Source organism: Colius striatus, chromosome 1, assembly GCF_028858725.1.
Source record: "Colius striatus isolate bColStr4 chromosome 1, bColStr4.1.hap1, whole genome shotgun sequence".
NCBI classification, from domain to species: domain Eukaryota; kingdom Metazoa; phylum Chordata; class Aves; order Coliiformes; family Coliidae; genus Colius; species Colius striatus.
The window spans coordinates 5,199,260-5,220,912 of record NC_084759.1 but is presented as its reverse complement, the minus strand read 5'-3'; positions in this window follow the sequence as shown (position 1 = coordinate 5,220,912).

Below are 21,653 nucleotides of genomic sequence, written 5' to 3'. Positions count from 1 at the left end.
CCCTTCAAAGGCAATCTCTGCTCTAGAGAAATCCAGGCTAACAGAAACTTTGAAGTCCATGATAGAAGGTCTGCAAAGCCTTTACCAGACTTTAACCAAAGTGTTTAGTCATGACTTTTCATGAAAAAGAAATAAGCTTAGGGTATGAGAGACATTTATCAAGTATTTCAAAATATTTCAAGGTTACTGTGGTTGGTCATGAGAGTTTTTTAAAAGATTGGATGCCTTCTGAAGCGTGTATTTGTGAAGCTTCATCTATCACATGGTGGATTTTCTCCAGAGAAAAATATGTTGCCTCCTTGCGTTGCTCATAAGGTAATGTAGAAACTCAAAATATGATGAAAAGATATTAGACTGTGGCCAAATTATGGTCTTGTATTCACCTTGAGATGAGAACAAGGGGATCAGAGAACAGCTCTGTGACACTTCAGCTTTATGGGAGCAAGTACAGTTGTGAGCCTCAGAGCAGAGTCCATGATGGCATGAATAGAAAAGATGCAATTTCTTTATAGATAGCCACTCATTACCTGCTACCCTTAGCTTTTTCAGGTGCACTGTTACTATCTCCAGACCATTAATTCAAGTATATCCCTCAAACCTTTGTAGTGTTTTGACCCATAGAGTCAAAAACTGTCACTGCAGCAATATTATTCTGACTACTCTCCTCTTGAAAATTCCCCACATCAAAAATTGTTTTCTGGCAGATTTCAGTGAAAATATGTTATTAACTCAAAAAACCTTCCTCTTACTACTTTAAACTCTCAAAACTGGGACCTTAGGATGAACTACTGTGTTTGTTCTTCTCTCTGCTTTGTCCTTCCTGTGCTCAGAAGGCAAGAAGGTAAAGTAAATATTTTATCAAAATGAATGTTACTTGGCTGGGAGACTTCAGCATGCCAAGTGAGCTGATCCAGTCTGCCCTTAGTTTCAAAGAAGCATATCTTTCATTTTGCCAAAACTTCCATGAAAGCTCTTCATATTTGTAACTGTTTCTATTTAAAAAACAAAAAACTAAAGCGAATAGATGAATAGGACATTATTCCTTTCTAACATCATGGTAATTTGGTCTGGTCTGTAATTTGTCAAAGATTTTAAGGCTTTTAGATTTTTAAAATAAATTTTAATATTACTTATGTTGCAGTATTTGTTCTCTGAGTTACCCTAAGAGGATTATATACATATGATATAATTCCTCAATCTGAGTATTTTCCTCTGAAGTAGACCTGGACAGTTTCTTTCAATATATGTAAAAATCATTTGTCAAGGTTGCAGTCAGTGGTTAATAAAAGACTAAGACCAATTACATCAATTCAGAGAATAAGACGATGCTGTAAATATTTGATTTTCTTAATGTGAGGAGGTTAGGACATAAATCCAGATAAGAAAAGGTTTTTAAAGCTATGTCAGTGAAAGAGTTTGCAAAGCATTAAATAAATTACAGCATAGGATATATATATACCAAATTAAAATTTAAAAGGCAATGTTTTGCCAAAGACTTCTGAACTGTTCTAAGATCTCTAAATATAACTTAAATTGTTTGAATTCTTCTTATGTCCATTTATATGTTGGAAATTTTGATCATCATTGAATATAAGAAACTGGGATTGAGCAGTTTTTGGTCAGTCATTGAGAGCTATGCATATAAAGCAGAACAGACCTTCATGGTAATAGTGTTAGTGATATCTGAAGTAGTCAATGTTTCCCTTGCACAGTGGAGATAAGAAGATTTGAAATTGATGTCAACAAGGAAAGGGCTAGAGCTTTCCTAGGAACAGGCTGAAGATGTACTGATGTAGTACATAGGCCCTGTAAAATTTGCTTTGATAGAATAAAATTTCTGGAGAAGAAACAAAATCTCAAGTTTAAAATTGTGATTATAATATTCTTGGTGGTGTAATACTCTTGGCTTTGGATGATGTATCTGTGTCTTCAAGTTCACCCTGCTGCTCTCTGGCCTAATGAACATGAACCAAAGCCCATAATTTAGTGGAATTTAAAGGAGATATTAGTCCAAACTGCAACTGAGGCAGAGAGAAAATGATATTATTACAAAGTAATGCATTTGTTGGCAAGAAATGTAATGATTTTTGGCACCTTACAATGTTTTAGTGCCATCTGGTGACTCCCCAAAATGTTACAAGAACACTTGCCAAAATGCCTGGATAAAATAAATATCTTGGTAATGGGAAAATTTTGAATTAATTGTTCTGCACTGAAAATCCAACTCTCAGAGCTTCATTGCTTCGGTGACAGGATACAGTCTTGTAACTCACCATCAGAACATGAATTTTAAGAGCCAGATATCTCCATGATAAAGCTGGCAAACAAAAAAAAATACTTTCTCAAGAATTTTCCATTGAAATTGAGAAACTGGTTTCATATATAACTGAAAAGAAAAGAAGAATTTGTGGTTCTATAAATGACCCATTATGAATTCTTCCTTTGCTTTCTTTTTTATCCAAAGAACAGATGAGAATTAATGAAAAATGAAACCTACTGGAGAAAGAGACATTTAAAAAAAAACCCTCTAACTCCATACAGAAAATGTTCTTTTTGAAGAAAAACATTCTAAATTATGCCTTTGTTCTTCTAATGAGGATTATATTTCTCCAATAAAAATGCATTAAGCAACACAAATTAGCCATTGATTTGGTGTTTTACTTCAATGAGAAGACAATAAGCTGAAAAAAACAAACCACTTACATGCCCCATACCTTTTGCTCAGGTCCTTTCATTTATGGTTATACAGTGAAAAATAAATTAAAAAAAGACATAAAAAGAGCTCCTTCTTACTCAGTAGTCCTGTTCCTTTTTCTTAGTTCAGAGTAAAATCAACTGACTTTGGACACATTTTCTCTTGCTTTTCATGTCTTTTAACTGTGCAGCACTGACATATCTAGGAAAGATTGATCTTTTCTGGCTTCTGTCGTTTGCATCCTGAGTTGTGTAATTATTTACTAAGTTTCAATCAGTAAATTCAGTGCAAATGTCTTTCCTTTCCAGATTTCTCAGTTGTCACCAAGGACTTAATATGAACACAATGAGCCTCATAGGACTGGTCATAAGGACCTCATATTCAGTTTCACTGTAGGTTAAATATTTAACTTCAAGTTTTAAAGAAACCAGTTCTGTTATCTCTTATGCCTTTTCCTCTTCATCAGAGAAATACTGAGCTGTGGCACCTTTATTCTGACATTCAAAGGTAGGCACTGATATGATAATGAAAGAGAGTATAGGATGAGAAACCAGAAATAATGTGTGACTGGACTTGATGACCTAGGAGATTCTTTTCAGCTTTATCTTCCCTACAGAGTTCCTAAACCTTCAAATATCTCCAGCTGAAATGATACATTGTGGGCTTTGTCCTCAGCCCTTTCAAGTCACTATAGAGATTTGTATTGACTTCAAACCCGTTTAGATCAGGCTAGTAGTTTCTTAATTGCATGAAACTTGCTTCGACTGTTGTTTTCTTTGAATATCTTTTACACTGAACTGGATTCATGCAGTCCTGGTTCAATGTTGCTTTATTGATCTTGGAGGTTCTCCTGTCTTTAGGAAGGAGCTGAGGAAGCTCCTTTTTGTGTCTCTGAGGTGGACATCTCCTTTGGCATCATAACGGCATGCTGTGAAGAATGATTCTATAAGGGTTCTGTTTTGCTGTACAGTACTTGTTACTTAATGGACAGGAGTATGCAGTTTTTCACACGTCAAAAGCCGTATCAAGTTGGTTGTTTTGATTTTACCTCCTATTCCTCACCATTCTTTCTGGATTAATGATGTTGCTTCTATTGTTATGATTTTAAAAAAAAAGCGGGTTTTTTTAAAGTAAATATTTTCAAACACTTGTTCAGATTCAGAGTTTCTCTTAATTTCACCCTTGGCATTTCTATGTGTTTATTCTTGAGGGAGAGAGGAAAGAAAAGTTAAAAAAGACTTAGGAGGAAAAAGCAGATGAAGGTAAAGAGAAAGGGGAAATAGGAGAGATTAAGAAATCCCATTAATTTTTGCTCTGCAAAGCTATGTGTCTCCTGGTCAGACACTCATTAGGTGAGCAACTTGCTGTGACACCTCTACACTGCTCTGGTTTGTCTATCACTTGATACCAAGACTGCCTCACTCTCAAATGACATACCTTGCTATTAGTCTTCTTGGTTCTACATGGCCTCCACATTGCAGACAACTGTCAGCAGGAACTGATCCTATTGTATGTGAGAAGAAAACAATCTTGCACACATGAAGCCATTAGCTGATATGTAGAAAGCATGACTTCAGTTTCTGTGTTCACTGAGTTCCTGTGAAGCTACTTAATCACTTCTGCTTCTCACAGAGTAATAACACATTTATTTACCACTGTTAGGTCTCTGTGGACTGAGAGATGTCTGATGCAGTGAACTCTTGAGGATGACATCAAGGTATGTTTCACCCCTGTTTATCGTACACTTTCAGTCTTTTGTAGGATTTAGAAGACTATATTCTGATCTCCTCTCATGGTAGGAGTATCCTTCCCATTTTGATGTTCTTAGAATGAGGCTGTCAAAACAGAGACATCAACCTTTTTTGACTGAAAGAAGAGCTATACATGAAAAAATGTTATCAACAGTATCAAAAGGCAGAAAAACAGTGACCTTATTTCCAAGAGAATAATATATATCAAAACTGTGTAGGAGAACAAGTTTAGTAAAAATCAAGCAGTTACATGGCAAAATAAAAGCTGTAAGAGTTCTGTATGTGTTAAGATGTACTAATAAAAACAACAGGAGATATATGAAGACATGAACCTGATCTTAGGTACATAATATTTGCTGCATCAACAACATCAGATAAAAGCTCTGATGGAACATGACAGGCACAAATAATACATGAACACGCAGAGTAGATTGTACAATATGTCTGGCTGGTGGCTGCAGCTATTGCAGCGGAGTTTTCAATCAAAAAGTGGAAAACTTTAAGCAAAGGTTTTGAGGAGTGTGTTTCTGGGGTTTACAGCACTACTGTTTAGATAAAGCAAAGTTATGATAGTTTTGTCAAACAGATTTGTGTGAATTATCAGGTGGGAAGATACTAGCTCAAAGAAGAATCCTAGAATCATAGAATTGTAGGATTGGAAGGGACTTTTAGAGATCATCAAGAATGTAAAAGTTATGCTTCATCTCTAGTAATGTTTGAGGCAAGTAGGCTCGACTGTAACTAATAATTTTAACAGAGCTTCTTTATTCTTTAGAATAAAATCTGTTCTTCAGGTACCAGGAGATGTTTATATACTACATTTTGTAGTGGAAGTAGCTATTTTTAGCTGTTGATATGAGAACTGAGCAAATACTAAATAAATGCACTCAAAACATGTTCACCTCACTTGGTTCTCACATCTTGTGTAGTTTTCCTTCTGCTTTCTCAGAGAAGATTTTTCTGTTCTTTACCTTGTTTGCCTTCCCCTCTCTCTCTACCACCAAATCATTGTAGCATGCCGAAAAGTTTGGGAATAAGTTACATTTTAAACCACAAGAATCAGAAACATGATCCTAATCAGTAACAACATATAAAAGACTTTGAATATCCAAAGTGTGTAAATAATTGTTTTTAATTTGAGGAGGACTATTAGAAGCCTATGGGTCACTGTCTATGTTTGGGTAGTAATACATATTCCTAGCAGAAGATCAGTCAAGCGTCTACACATTTTCCTTATGTCATTTTCATCAGTATTGGAGAAATCACAAAGATAGTGACAGGACCGTAGAACCATAGAATGGTAGGGTTGGAAGGGACCTTTAGAGATCATCTAGTCCAATCCCTCTGCAGAAGCAGGGTCACCTAGATCAGGTCGCATAGGAACATGTGCAGGTGTGTCATGAAGACCTCCAAGGAAGGAGCCTCCACAACCCCTCTGGGCAGCCTGTGCCAGGGCTCCCTCACCTGAACAGTGAAAGAGTTTTTTCTTATATTTAAATGGAACCTTTTGTATTTCAGCTTCATCCCATTACCCCTTGTCCTGTTGCTAGCTACAATAGAAAAAAGAGATGCCCCAACTACCTGACACCCACTCTTTAGATATTTATAAATGTTAATAATTTCCACCCTCAGTCTTCTCTTCCCTAAACTAAACCCATGACTTCAGTTCGGGTAAAACAATGACTGCTGATCTCTGCCTACACAGAAACAGAATTGTTTCAAATTGAGTCCAGCCATTAACCTCATGCTGCCAAACCCAACACTAAATCATGCCCCCAAGCACCTCATCTACTAATTTTTAAAATATCTGTAGGGATGGGGACTCCACCACTTCCCTGGGCAGCCTATGCCAGTGTCTTACAACCCTCTTGGTCAAAAAGCATAGTCTTTTTCATGTGTCTTACACAAAACTGTCTATTCAATGATATAATATATTTTTATACACATCTACATGCATACATACACATATATGTTCATGTGTGTGTGTGAATTCTTGTCCCAGACTTGCCTTTATCTGAGTTCTCTGTTCTAAGCATAATTTAAAAAATTTTCTATCTCTGACACCTGTGGACCTTTTTATAAGTCTTCTTACTCCAACACCGATGCACACTGAGTTTGCCAGATTAGTTTTGACCCTTTCTCAGGGGGTGAGAAAATGCCTGTCCTAGCTGGATGCTCATTAGCACTCAGAACTCTCTCTGTTATACTTGCAGCATTTGAAACCTTTCCTGATAATGATCTTGATGGTTTCAGTTGGCACTTCTTGTTTTACTAGCAATTTTTTGTACTCCCATACTCCCCAGCATTTGCTGAAAAGATTTGATTTAATGAGATATTCCTGGGTTTAGATATTGGGCAAAAAGGAGGAGGAGAACAATGACATCAGTAAAGCCACCAGTATTCTTTGAGTATCCTGCAAAAGATCCGTATCTTTATGGTGTGAAGTTCAGTGTTAATTCTGTCACTGATGTGCAATAGGCTCTGTTACCCACATTTCTCATCTCCTGTCCACAATGTGAGGGTAGATTTTTTTCTGACATCTGTATAATTCCCACTGGTCTGTCTGTCTTTCTTTCTTTTTTCCTTTCCTTTCCTTTCCTTTCCTTTCCTTTCCTTTCCTTTCCTTTCCTTTCCTTTCCTTTCCTTTCCTTTCCTTTCCTTTCCTTTCCTTTCCTTTCCTTTCCTTTCCTTTCCTTTCCTTTCCTTTCCTTTCCTTTCCTTTCCTTTCCTTTCCTTTCCTTTCCTTTCCTTTCCTTTCCTTTCCTTTCCTTTCCTTTCCTTTCCTTTCCTTTCCTTTCCTTTCCTTTCCTTTCCTTTCCTTTCCTTTCCTTTCCTTTCCTTTCCTTTCCTTTCCTTTCCCCTGCTGCCATCTATTAAATGTGCTGATGCAAGGCTGTATCTAGGCAGATATTTTACCCCACCACGTACAACAATGTGAAGAGCATTTCTTAAACACTTCCCCTGACTGCTCAGGACACTACAGAGGCAACTCTTAAAGCTTATGCATTATGTAATAAGGCTCCTGACCTCCAACTGTTAATCCCTAGGTAGTAATTGATAATCTTGAGGAATTAATTAGAATGGAAGAAGTTTTAGGTGGAGGTATCTCAGATGTAGTTGAAGTGCAAGGCTGATATGTGCGTTGCCAGATACAGCAGTTAGGACCACAGTTTAAACGAACTTTTCCATCTCATATTATTGAGAGTAGTATTCAATCACTTTGGAATTAGAAATGTATTTAGTTCCACCATTACCTTCTAAAGAGAAGATACCGATTATCTATGAGGAACAATAGAAGGATTTAAGTCTTCTCTTCTTGGAGCAAAAGCTGCTCAGGGGGACCTCGTCACTGTATTGTAGTACTTAAAGGAGTGTTGCAAAGAGGATGGAGTCTCTCTCTTCACACAGAGCAACATAGAGAAGACAAGGGACAACAAGTGCACATTGCACCAGCATAAGTTTCACCCTAAACATAAGTTTGTTTGTTGTTTTTTTTTTGGGTTTTTTTTTGCAGTAAGAACAACTATTCACTGAAATAACCTCCCCAGGGACATGGTGGAGACTCCTTCACTGGAGGTTTTCAAGATACAATTGTAAAGGGGAATAGAGGGTGATATCATATCTTCTCCCTTTACCATGAAAGTTTGGAACAGATGATTTTAGAAAGTCCCTTCTATCCTGGGTTATTCTATGATCTTATAATTCTTTTATTTTATAGACACAAGCAGCCTGTCCTGGCCCCTTCTCCATGACTTTCATAAATGAAGTTTTGGGCACTACAGGAGACTGAATCCAAGTCTGAAATCTTAAAAGCATTACCTCTGTCTTATCCTTGAATCTGACTTGCTCAAATTTATTACTTGAAGATTTTATTCTACCATTACCAGGGTGGGACTGAAAGAAAGAAGCTGAGCCACAATAATCAGATTGCTGGTATTTACTGTATCTTAACATCATGTTGTAGATGATGTAGAGAGGACGAATTTCAGCATTTTCCCACTGGTAGATGGAATGAAAGAAAGAATTATCTGGAATATAACAACCAGAATCCCAGACACGAAGTAAAAGTCAGGAGAGCAAAATGCACTTCTCTAATCCACTGACATCAGAGAAGGTTCCATTACAAAGAACAGGTGGGAAGGCTGAATAACATCTTTTCAGGACAGAATCTCTAAAAGTCTTGTCAAGAATAATGTAATGTACTCACACCACCCATGAATACAGTCAGTATTGAAAAAAATGTGATATATTTTGTTTGTATATTGATCATGCAGTGTACTAGAAAGAGATGGCAAACAACTTTTAAATATATCAAGTTCTCACATGGACAAATGAGCCAGAATCATAGAATCATTACGGTTGGAAAAGACCTTTTAGATCATCAGGTCCAACCACTGATGTTACATTGCCAAGCCCATCACTAAACCACGTCCCTCAGTACTTCATCTCTGGATCTTTTAATATCTCTAGGGATAGTGACTCTACTACCTCCTTGGGCAGCTTGTTCTAACACTTAATAATCCTCTTGGTGAAAAAACTGTATTGGGTCTGGGATGGTGGTGATTTTCCACAGCAGCCTTCTGTTGGTAGCTAAAAATATGTATTGGTAGCACATCAATGTTTTGGTTACTGCTTGTGTAGCATCAAGGCTGTCCCTCCAGCCTTCCTTCCCCCACCTTCATGAGTAGCTGTGAGTGGACACAGTCTTGGGAGAGACTATGGCCAGGACAGCTGACCCAGGCTGACCAAGGATATTCCATACCATATGATGTCAGCTCAGCAATATAAACTCGGGGAGAGGAGCAGGGAGAGGGAGATGCGATTAATTTTGGTCTTCCAAAGCAACCATTACATGTACTGAAGCCCTGCTTCTCGGGAGGTGGCCAGATATCGCTGCTGATGGGAAATAGATAACAATATCTTTATCTGCTTTGCTTCTTACACACATGACTTTGATGTTTCTTTATTAGACTGCTTTTATCTCAACCCACAAGGCTTCCATCTTATTTTCTTCCCTCCTTGGCTTATTGAGGAGGAGGTTGATAGACTGCCATGGTGGGCACCTGCCATCCAATCAGCATCAAATCACAACAAAAGCTCTTCCTAATATCCAATCTAAACATCCCCTGGCACAACTGGAATCTATTTCCTCGTATCCTATCCTTCGTTACTGTAGAGAGGAGACCAATTTGCACCTGAAGGGAAGTTGTAGGCAGTGATCTTGTCTCCTCTCACACTTCTCTTCTCTAGGAAGCTTCTTCAGCCACTCCTCATAAGACCTGTTCTTATGAGTGTACATGGACAATATAATCAACTGCACAGTGATTTAGATATTTGTAGAAGTTTATTTTATTTGCAGTACTTTAAAACACAGTTCTAGAAAGAAATGGAAACAGAAGATAATGATTTACCATGTAGCAGTTACTAACAACTTGAATAATGAGTTGTGTCTCATTACGATGAACCAAATGTGTAAACAAGATAAAATAAGCTCTTCACATTGAGGAGCTCACAGTTCAAAATACAAGATGAAGACAGGGCAGAAATGAGAAAAAGAGAATGGAAATGATTTATTTAACATCACAAAGCTGAGAAGACAACCCAAGTGTGCAGTGTTTTCTCTGGATACTAATACCTCTCAACTAAGAACATACCCAATTCCTTTTATGATTTTCCTATCTGTAATGGCAAAACAGCTACAGCAAGATTCCACCCCTATCAAATTGTTTGTCAAAGGGCCTTCTTAATACAATATAAAGTTACCCTCACTTCAATGGATTAAACTCTAAACCTTGGAAGAAAAAAGAGGTACTTGGAAAAGATGTCCTCAGGTCATAATGTGATAAAAAAGGTTTTATGACAACATTTTTCAATGTCACTTTTCAGCTTTTTGGTTTAAAGTCTTCAATATCCAAAAAACGTAAGAGAGTTTTGCAGAGGGGTTGGTGCTCAATTCCAGAACATTTTTGTCAAAAACTTCCATGTTAACACAAAAACTAGAGCAAAGGGGTTTTTTTTTACCCTCACAGTCTCTGTTGAAGAGGGATTTGGTTTGGCCTGGTTTGGTTTTCTTACTTCCTACTTTTTCTACATGGAAAGTGCATATGCAAAGGACACAGCTTGAATTCTGTATTCCAGAGAAAACCTGCCTGAGTAACAGCTAGAAAAATGACTGTTCTTGTAAATGGAACAAATCTTATCAGGAATCATTGTGAAGGAATAAATATGGAACCCTGCAATCTCATTTGTCCAGTCAGTTTTCATTTGTACATCCATCTTTTAAGAAGTCACTGGGGAAATGAGTGCAGATACAGCCACCTTGTAGTTAGAAAATTAAGAGTGACTAAGAATCTCCAATTAAAACTCAGTTTAATTAGTGGACAATGTGAAGTCACAGGCAGGCCAGTTCCAAGGTATTTCCTTGTGTGCAGATGGTGAAATGCCAAATGGAATCAAAAGAGATTTTAATTACAAGAATTACGAGAAAAGGCAAGCAGCAAGGAAAGAAGCGGTTCTGCAAAGAAGAATACACAATAATACAAGCAATAGTGAGTACTAAGAGCTCCCAGAGGGTTAGTTATAATATTCATAAATAACAAGGCTGTACAATGTATACATTTGCGTTTCCAGTTCAAAGGACTGAAACAACTGCATGCAACACTCAAGTCTGCTTTTATGTAACAGGGAGCACAGTGCAGGGGTGCAACTGAACCAAAGTTCCAGCCCTTGGACCTTCAAATCTGGGAAAATTTACTGTGGCTCCCCAAATATACTTACCTTTGGTGCTCTCTCCTGTATGCCTCATTGTGGCCATGAAATAAATTTTATTTTACTCCTCCAATCTTTTTTTTAGAATGATGTCGACATCAACCTTAAAATCTGTTAAAAAGCAAATGAGCAGAGCTCCCAGGCTGGCATACTGCTTGAATTTGCCTTACCATTTTTTTTTTGCAGTTGCCATATTTAGATGCACAGAAACATTTCTGTCTGAGGATTGGGAGGTTTTTTTTTTTGGTCTCTGTTTTTCTTAGTTCATATAGCTCCTAAGACACTGGAGTTCTCAGACAATCCTGCATATAAATGCATAAATAATTTGTTTATATTCTGAAGTTTAGCTTATCTCCTACATGCATGCATACAGTTCATTACAAAATTTGAAATAAAGTTTAAGTGGCACGAATCAGCAGTATATTACTTTTGACCTGGCACTCTGCAGGTGCACTGAAAATTTTTGAGCTCCGGGAAGAGGAAGATGCCTTCACAGCTGGCTGTGCAGTGTTCTAAACCAACAGAGTTAATACTGTGCTACAACGCTTGTAGCCACAAATCTCTTCATTTATTCACTGTGAGTGTTCTATAAAAAGTGTTTATTGCAACACCTAGATCAACATGTCCAAAGACATATTCTAGTAAAGATTAATGAAGGAAAGAATATAAAAGAGTCTAAAACTAGCTTTGCATGGAACTGTGAATAAAAGATAGAAGGATAGCAGCAAAACATCAATAACAAGAAAGCAAACCCTATGGAGAGTCTCAAAGAGAAAAAAGTCTGTTCTTACAAGTCCTTCTGATGACAAAATTAATAGCATAGGAGAAAGATATAGATATTGGATAACAGTGATATTGGCTGATTTCAGGATGGGAAAGTCATTTTAATATATCAGAGGAATAAGAACAAGAGAAGACGAATTATTTAAGATCAAGGTCTCAAAACTGATCTGAAATAAATAGACATAATCTGACATAACAGAAGAGTTAGAGCCTGAAAAGCTTTCTGATAGAGGCAAAACTTAGTTTTATAACACAGTTTTATGAAAGATTTGTACAGCAGGGTTACTGAAGTATCAGGAAGCCGAACTTAATGGCTCAGATGTCTCTTTCAGTTCTATGGCCTTCACTTCTACATAGTATGTCAGAGAGATTATGGAAAATACCAGTCTCATTACTGGTAATTTTAAAGACTTGTGCTCTTTTTGAGTTATAGAAGGAGAGAGGTAATCTAGTGATTTACATGCAAGAGGTCACCCAGAGCTGAAAGATACTTTTAATTGAGGTTGTAATTAAGATACCTGTTTTATAACACTTTTCCTGTTCTTATTGAATCTGTTACTTTATGCTTATTGATTTATATATTAATAAAGAAAATTCTAAAGTCAGATTTACTTAGTGATTCTTTCAGGATTTGTTATGTGCTTTAACATAAAATCAATGTTTGGAGAAAACCACTGAAAAGCAGAGGGTTTGAGGTATCATGAGAACTGTGACTTGAGGACTATGAATTAGATCTGTATAATTGTGACTTTATGAATTTCAATTGTTTTTTTAAAAAAGGACTTCCTCTGACACCAAAAGTTGAGTGAATTCATAGCTTGTTATTCCACTTCCTAAGATCATTTTGCCTTCTACTGTTTCTCATCACACACTGCAATGCTAAAATCTTGGGGAAAGGCACAACACTGAAGTGTATATGCCCTAATGCAAGGGAGGCTCATTATCACTGAAAACAGCCTTCAGTTCTGTCATTAGATAAATTAGTATAGATATAAGAAGAAACAGATATACGCAGGACATAGGCATCATCTCTTGATTTGCAATGACCATCACTTTGGATCTTGTTGTATTTGAATTTAAATAACACTAAAACTTAGAACAATTTATAATAAAAGGCACTAGAAATGTATTATTTTTGGGAAAAATTGACACTAAATGCAGAGAAATTTTGCTTTGGATCTGTATTATGATATAAGAAACGTATTTCTCATTAAAAAAACCAAAATAAACAAGGTTTGCCTTCAAATATAGAATAGAGTGGAATAGAGTGGAATAGAATAGAATAGAATAGAATAGAATAGAATAGAATAGAATAGAATAAATATTGCCAGATTTATCCTCAAATTAGCTTTCAGAGAGTCAGCTCTCTTCAGACACGTGCCACAATGAAAATGAATGACTGACTTAAGATCAAAGAACCTCTTAATGTCTTGTCAGGTATCTACTGTCTCAGAAGTTGTATAAACTACATGAATTAAATTAATCTTTCCCATTGTCTTTTCCATATGCTAGAGATAAACAATCCCCTTGCTTTTCTTTGCAATCAAGAAAGAGTAATAGAGGAATCATCTGACCAGTTACAGAAGTCCAAAATTAATTAAACCTCATTCTAGACATGCTGGTTTCTGTCCCTTTAGCTATAGAGTCTAGATGACTAGTTCAAATGTGACTGTGTACACTGTAGATCTCTAAAATTAGGTTAAACAAATCCAGATCTATTTGAGATATAAACTTTAGTTCCTGAGACTTTTGAACCTTTCTTCTAATTATACTTTTATTATATAGCCAAGAGGACTTCCAGGACTTCATCTCTCCTAATGCACGACAGATGTTCAGTTCATATTTGATATATTACCTCCTCCTACCAAAACTGAGAACTATGATGCATTATGTCACGGAATTCATCCCAAAAATGAAATTAAGGATGTGAAGTGACTGAATCATGGATCCTGCAAGACACTGCAAATGCATAATTTGGAATTAAAATAGATTGGTTTGTAGTCAAAATATTTGGGAAGTTGAAGAGAAAACATTTGATTTATCATTGAAATTTCATGTCTGTGGAAGGTGGGATTTTATGGGTGTGCTTTTTGGCAGGTTTTTGTTTTGTTTTGTGGGAGGTTTTTTTTTTCTTCCAACCGTATCATCCTGACAGTGGTATTTGAGTATTTGAGAGTCTTTCACTCTCTCTTTCAACCAAATTTCAAATTTTTCAGCAACTTTTCTCTCAGGAAAGAATTCAGAGTATTCCAGCTGAGATCCTGATGAATGTATGATTTATTCACTCTGAATCAGCCTCTCAAGTAACCTCTCTCTTTCTGTTTGCTATAGAGGGAAGCTACAGGGTTCCGAGAGCGCCTGCACACTTTGGTTAAGTAAATACACTATTTGAATACACCATGGTGAAGATCTTTAGGAATGAATGTGATAATAACATCAAACTAGACTCTCATGTGAAGTCATAGAGATTTGATTACTGATCAAACACAAACATGGAAGGAAATCGTACTACAGTGCGAGATATAGATGAGAAACTCTAATGCCTAGTAAAACTTTTTCAAAAATACATACTTTCAAGGTCTTCTATCATAATTAGCCCATCTCCATAGGAAGACAAAGGTAGGCTTGCAAGAAAGACAAAAGGAAATGACTCAGTTGTTAGACACTGGCACAGGCTGCTCAGGGAGGTGGTAGGTGAGGTACTGAGGGACATGGTTTAATGGTGGGCTTGGCAGTGTTAAATTACTGTTTGGACTCAATAATCTTAAAGATCTTGTCCAATCAAAAAAATCTATTATTCTGTGATTCTAAGCCTCAGCCCTGAACACGTGGTGCAGTCAGGCAGAACACAATGTACTATGTATCCTTTTGGGCACAAACAAGTAAAAAACTTCCTTGCTGGTAATCTGGATGTAACATATCTTCCCATTGTCCAATGTTGTTATTATATCCCTCCCAGGTCATGGGAGGGTTTCTGTCTTCCCAGATGTGGAAATACTTACACGAGTTCACACTTATCTCCTCACTTGTAGCCCACAACACAAATACCACTAATTGGATTTATTGTTCTCTCTGGGAAAATGCTTGTTTTCTCCTTCCCTCCAGTGCTTTAGGACCAGAGAGAAACAGCACCTAGTGGTAACCCAGCATGCAAGACTAGGTGTGGTTTGCTGTATAGTTTTCCCAGATTTGACTATCTCCTGGCTCAAGTATTCATTGGGATTTTTTTGCCATTTGAATGTAGTCCATTTTTTTTCCATTAAAATTTACAGATACATACTTTGTTATAAGAAAAATATGAACTGTAAGTGTCTGAGTCCTGTTTGCACCATGTTCAAGTAGCTAATATTAAAATATTCTGCCTGATTCAAATATTTTCCTTTTTTTTTTCTACATCAAGATCTTCTGCATGAACGATTCAAGACCATGTTGTCCTGTTTGGTAGAAATTGCTGTGTTTTCTATCATTTCCACTCTTATTTCTGAAATTAATCTTCTAAGCCTTGCATAGTCTGATGGATCCTTAACCTCATACAATCAGTCTCAGACCTGGACATCATTACTTTCACGGTTAAGTACTCCCTTAAGATTTTTTCTACTCTGCACACAGTATATTTATATATATGTATAAATGTCTGGGTTTGCTGCAGGTTGTAAATTCATTGGCACTTTTTCTAACCAGATTTTATGGTGGTTTAGAAGTGATAAGGGATTATGAAGTCATTACAAGTTTTGTAGAGATGGGTATGTGAATAGAGAAGAGAAATTTTACAAATACTCTCTATAGACATCTGACTGATGGGAAGACTTTATCACCAGGTCATATGTTATTGAACAGACATGAAAATGAGTGAGAGTTCCTATAAATGGCCAGCTGTGGAAAATATCCTCCAATCAGGTCTAGAAAATGGCCACCAGGTACAAGTTGTAGAAAACCAGACTTCATTAGCTCCTGTTCTTGTGGAAAAAGAATTATTTCTCCTTTTTATCTTTGGTGGTTTTTATGGATGCGAGTGCTGCTATTTTTGGTCACTGAAAGAAGAGCTTTTGTAGGAGCTTCAGGTTGGCAATATTTGGAAATGTATGGGATTATTTTCTGTCTTCTGCAAGCTCCCTTGTTTTCATATCTTTCTCTCTTTTCCTTTTCTAAGACAAATGCAGTGGGCTCTTGTTAGTGTGTTTTATTGTTGTGACAAGACCCTTAAAAACTGCTCTTGAAGAGCAGTGTTGTGAAGATCCATGCACAGAATGAATCCTGGTAACACAGAATTGACTCACAAATGTTACCTTGTTGGGTCATATTTGCATTTCTTTTTAACCTTTCTCAGAAAATAGGTGTCAGAATAGAAACTGTAAGGATACTGTTTCAACAATGCCTCCGTGACAAAGCACTGCCCTTCTTCCATGTAGTTATTAAGTCAAAGTCTGAAAACTTTTACCTTGAAGAAGCATCTTCTGATCTGAGATGCAATGGTGAGGAGACAAAATATGAGTGCCTAGTGGGAGATGAGCAACAAAGTTGATAAAAGGTCTAGAGCATGTCTGATGAGGAACAGCTAAGAGACCTGGGGGTTTTTAGTTTGGAGGAGACTGAGAGGAGACATGATCACTTTCTACAGCTACCTGAAAGTGAATTGTAGCTAGGGGGAGTTGGTCTCTTCTCTCCAGGAATGAATAATAGAACAAGATGAAACAGTCTCAAGTAGCCCCAGGGAAGGTTTAGATTGGAGATTAAGAACTTTTTCACTGACAGTTTTGTTAAACATTGGTCCAGGCTGCCCAGGGAGGTGGTGGAGCCCCCCTCCCTGGAGATATTCCAAAGCCATGCAGCTGAGGTGCTGAGGGACATGGGATAGTTCTATGTTTGGCACTCTGAGGTGAGTGGTTGGACTTGATAATCTTAAAGGTCTTTTTCAATCAAAGTGATTCTGTGTTTCTATGATGTACTCATTTGGGCAGAGTCAGCATTTATCCTCTCCTCACTGTGGAAATGGGATAGGACCCCAGCTGCTGCTTCTAACTCCTTTATAGAAATAAATTTTCAACACTGCACTGCTCTGCTCCTCCTACATAGTGCATCCTATAGCAGACCACTTCATGACTACAAAATAGCTTTTAACAGCCTCCTTTTACAATTCATAAGGAAAAAAGTAGTCTGAGGGACAGATAATGTGACATCCTTAAGAATAAGAATCTTCCCCTGCCACCACTTCTCTAACTTGTTTTTCTTTCCTCTCAGCTAAGCTCTGTTTGCCAAGTAGAAACAAATAGAAAAAAGTGTCTGATTTCATGGATATACTTGTAACTTTGAGTGCTGTAAAGTTATACCTAGAGCAGCCTGAAAAGCTAATTGATCTCTGGAGTGGCTTGATGGCAAACAAAACATTGCTCTGGTCCTTCCTGAGACACGAGCGAACTAGGAATGAGCAGATTTGCCACACAGGAACAGGGCACGGATCTTTGTGAACAGGGGTATATTCCAATAAAGTTACAGGAACTGGAAATTGGCAGTACCTATTCATTCACTCAATCCTTCCACTATATCTGAAAAAACAGTCCCAGTCATGCCTTTTCAGCTTTGTTTCAAGACTCTCAGGACAGCCAAGCCTCCATATTTCTTCTCGAGGACAATCCACAGTCTCACCAAACTCTCAGCTACAAAAAAAAGAGAAAGGAAAAAGATATTTAGAGAGCACTTTCCTTTCTTTTTTCTTTTTTCCTTTTTATTTTTTCTTTTTTGAAGGCTTTTGGCTGAGATCTGTATTTTTATACCAAAGTTAAAAGAAAGGTAAAGGTAAAAAGTAAAAAGAAATGTCTACATGACAGGGAGTATAAACTCCACCATGAGCCACTTGTCAATATTCTACTCTAATCTTGCCTGCCTCCCACCCACTGGAATGTGCCATGGGCTCACTAGGAATGTCTTTGTCCTCTGCATGGCAGCACTTGAACTGCCCAGTTTTCTGGTAGAGGGGAGTCTGAAGCCCAGCCCGGGAGGCTAAACGTAATGTTTAAACAGCAGGAACCGAACTGACTCTGACATCTGTATAATAACAATTATTGATATCAATGAGATAACAAAAGCATCAAAGAGTTCATATATGAGTTTCACATTTAGGCAATGAAGGAATTACGCTTGGTTTCCTCAGCCTGCTCTTCAGAAGAACCATATAGTTGGTTTTCCCTGGGCTTTAATAAAAGATCATCAGCTGAATCCAGACTGGGAGTTTCTGCACTAGTCTACAGCTCTCAGTCTTTTCTGTTTCCTTTGACTCTTCCAGTGTAATGATTTACTACATCAAACAAACTTTCAGTCAATTTTTTCCCTCTTATATCTGCTCCTAGAGCTCAGCACTCACATTTGTTCTAGTTATCTAAGCCTCCTGCCCTTCCTCTGTACTTAGCTCTGTTTCTTGCCACATTATCCAATCAGCACCTCACTAACCATGCTGTGGCTGCCTCTTTCCTCTGACCCACTGGTATTTACACCAGCTCAGTTGTGCTTCTTATTGATGCTCCTCTCATCCACTGAAAGCAATAAGAATACTCTCTCACTTAAAGGAAGGTAAGTGCATAAATATGTTTTGCCCAATGTAGATCTAAAATGTTCACCAATTAAACTGCATGCTTCGGTTATTCATGGGTACTGGGTATATCTGTGCTGTTTGAGTGTATAAATGATAGTGAATACGAGATGACTTTTTGTTCTGTACATTGCAGTGAAATAGCCTAGTTTCCAATAGTATGCCATAGTGATCCTCCTCAGTATATGAAATTCTGAACATATGAAGTATTCTACTGCTGCTTCTCAGACCATGGCAGTAGGATTGATAGACTTCATATCATGAGTGTGAATGCCAGGATTTTCATATTTCTGTTTCAACAACAATTTTCATTAATGTGATTATTGTTATTTAAGAGAAGGCTCTGGTTAAATGTGGGTTTTTGTTTTTATTTTTTTACTTTTTGGGATGAAAATGCTCATTAGATTAAGAAGTCATGGAACACTACTGAGAAACAATTTTAACAGAATAAGTATGGTCAACCTTTCATTTATAGCTCAAGGCAGACACAGATCAGGTGGGTTTAGCTCTAGTATATTGAATTACTTTAAAGCCTGGGTTGTGATCTCATCCAACTCTTCAAAATTAAATTGGGTCAAGAGAACCTCTTCCCTCCAAACATACACATACACCTTCAGTGAAAAGTTAGAATTGGAAGTCTGTTCAGAAAAAAATCCTTGCTTTTATCTGAATTAGTGTGGCTGGAGACAGTATTGCTTTCTGACATTATGGATAATAAGGTAAACTTTTACTTAATGTTCCTTCTCACAAAGTATTTGTGAGAAAGTCTTTAAAATTTGTTGTTTGAATGATTTACATGGAAGAAAATATTTTTGAAAGATGCTGTAACTTGGAGAGGATTCAGATTTAATCTGTGGTTAATAATCGTTTCAAGCATGGGTAATTAAGCTGTGCATATTATAGAGCTCGCATGATTTAGGAACACATCTCCTTACATGCCAATGGAATCTCTTCTCCCAAATCAATTAAACTTTTTGAAAGGCTTTTTTGAAAGTTAACACATATATCAAAACTCTGCATGTCCTTCCCATCTATGTGTTTCTAACTGGTCATATAGATATGTGGGATTTTACAGCCCAATGCAGTAATTCTTCAACAGCAATGCAGTTCAGTTTCCTTTTCAAAAGCACAGTAATAGGGATTTAAGGGACAAGTGGATGTGCATATTGCTGTGAAAGAGAATGTGTGACCTAGAATCTCATTGATATCTGACATTTGTACCTCTAATGGTTGCCTTACTAAGGAAAACCTGTGTTGATGCATGTTAGCTGTGGTAAATGAAAAAAACAAAATCCCTTGCCATTGGTATTTCAAAGACATTACTTTAAACCAGAAATAAGAATATATAGAGGATATTTCTAAATGGGCAACTACTTTAGGACTACAACCCACCTTCATTAGTGATCAAGGCGATTTGCTTTTTCACCAGTTCTTTTTGGAGGAGGCACAGCATCATATAGGAAAACTGAAAAGCTCTATGTCTATAAAGCTGGTTATAAATGAGTCAGGATCAGTCCTCCGAATTACAACTTCTTTATCCTTGTGACTTCCATCTGAGTTGACTTTCATCTTGACTTTATAATGGAGACTGCAAAATAGATCATAAGCATAGAGAAAAATATTGTACAAAGTAATCAAGTATTCACATCACATTCTCTCCACATCTTTTTTTTTTTTTTTTAAATGTTTGACTTTTGGTGTGAATTCCAATTCACAGACCTTTGTCAGGCACTAATTTTCATAAATATAAATGTTACTGAAAACTCAAATATAGTATTAAAATCACTTACTATTCATAACTTAAGAAAGAGTAGTTTCTTATGTATAGACCACATTTAAAGAACTTTACTCATGAGAAGAACCTGGAAGACTGTCACATAGAAATCTTGCAAAAATATGAGTGGAATTTGATGCTGTTCTAATATCTTAGAGGGTAAATTATTAATGCTCAGTGTTAAAGAAAAAAAGTGTCGTCTAGGTTAAATACACAGCCTCACTCGAGTGACATTCATATACCCTCACTCTGAAAGTATGAGGAGAAAAAAGTCAATATCTTTAGAATGTGAACTGTAGAATGCTAACAGCAATATAGTTTCAAGATATGGGCTTTAAATTCCTAAATACTGTCTACTCTCAGGCAATAATATTTCCATATTGCTTTCAGGCAAGTTAACAAATATCAAAGTGTCAGTACAGGAGGTTATTCGAATACATACACTCGTATGTTATGTCCATGTACATACATGAACACGCACATACATACATGACATATATACAAATCAAATGAGTGCAATGTATGTAAACACACATATATGTGTGTATATTTCGGGTTATATGTATGTATGTATGCCCTGTCTGGACACCTGATCTAAGTGGATCTGCTTCTGCAGGGGGGGTTGTACTAGATGATCTCTAAAGGTCCCTTACAACCCCTACCATTCTATTATTCTATGATTCTATGATATATGTGTGTGTGTGTGTATATATATATATATATATATATACAGTTTTATATATTTACCTCTGATTTTTTTGAATGTTTGTAATAGATCAATAATATTATGTATACACAGAAGTATGCACACAAACACATGAAGTGGATGTACTATATAGAACATCTTTTCTCTCACCCTGAAGGGAGATGTGATTTCCAGGTGTTTTACCACCTAAAGTGACTGCTTTTGCTCTGGGCTGTATCCTGAGCTTGTTTGCTCTGGGAATCATTGAAACTTTGCAGAAAAAATGACTCTCTGACCTGTAGAAGGTGTCAGGGCTCCTTTATGCATTATTTATTTGACAAATGTTGTATTTTTTTTTCTCTTCACATGTGTTGATTTGTTGTTGAAGGAGGAGAAATACCTAGCTAGGGTCTTTAATGTTTTCTTTTTTTTCTTCTCTTGTTGAACGTGTCTGGTTTCACTGATCGGTACTAAGTAAACATTATTTCTGGAATTTTCAAGGGAATTGAAAGGATGGAGGGATCTATTTTGAATGGAAGGTAGAAAGAGCTACAGTACAGACAAAAAGACATTGGATACAATGGTATGATTAAAGACCATTCAAAAAATTAAGC